This window comes from Elephantulus edwardii, unplaced genomic scaffold (genome assembly GCF_000299155.1).
Source record: "Elephantulus edwardii isolate Elephantulus edwardi_28Jun2011 unplaced genomic scaffold, EleEdw1.0 scaffold00372, whole genome shotgun sequence".
Classification (NCBI taxonomy): domain Eukaryota; kingdom Metazoa; phylum Chordata; class Mammalia; order Macroscelidea; family Macroscelididae; genus Elephantulus; species Elephantulus edwardii.
Window position 1 is genome coordinate 1,342,953 of NW_006400122.1, and position 363 is coordinate 1,343,315.

Here is a 363-nt window from a genome sequence, read left to right on the forward strand (position 1 = left end):
TACTTACTAACTAGGTAAGCTCACCTATAGACTGGATGAGAGTCTAGAACTCACGTCTTTTGGGGAATATTTTTTTTAAATAATTTTTTAAAGGCAGTTTTTGAGGGCTCAAAGTCAAGATGAGTGATCTGTTAAAATCCTTAAAATTTTTTCCTTCTGTATAAGTAAAGTCCTTTCTTAGTTCTTGGGTTCACATAAAAGAAAAGGACATAATGTGGGGGCAGCTCTAGTGGCCTACTGGCAAGAAGCTGCACTGTAATCCTGAAGACATGCAGTTCTATTTCACCAGATGCTCCACTGGAGAAGGAGGATCAATCTCCTCCTGTGCCAGTCAGATCTGATTCAACAGTACACAACAAGGGG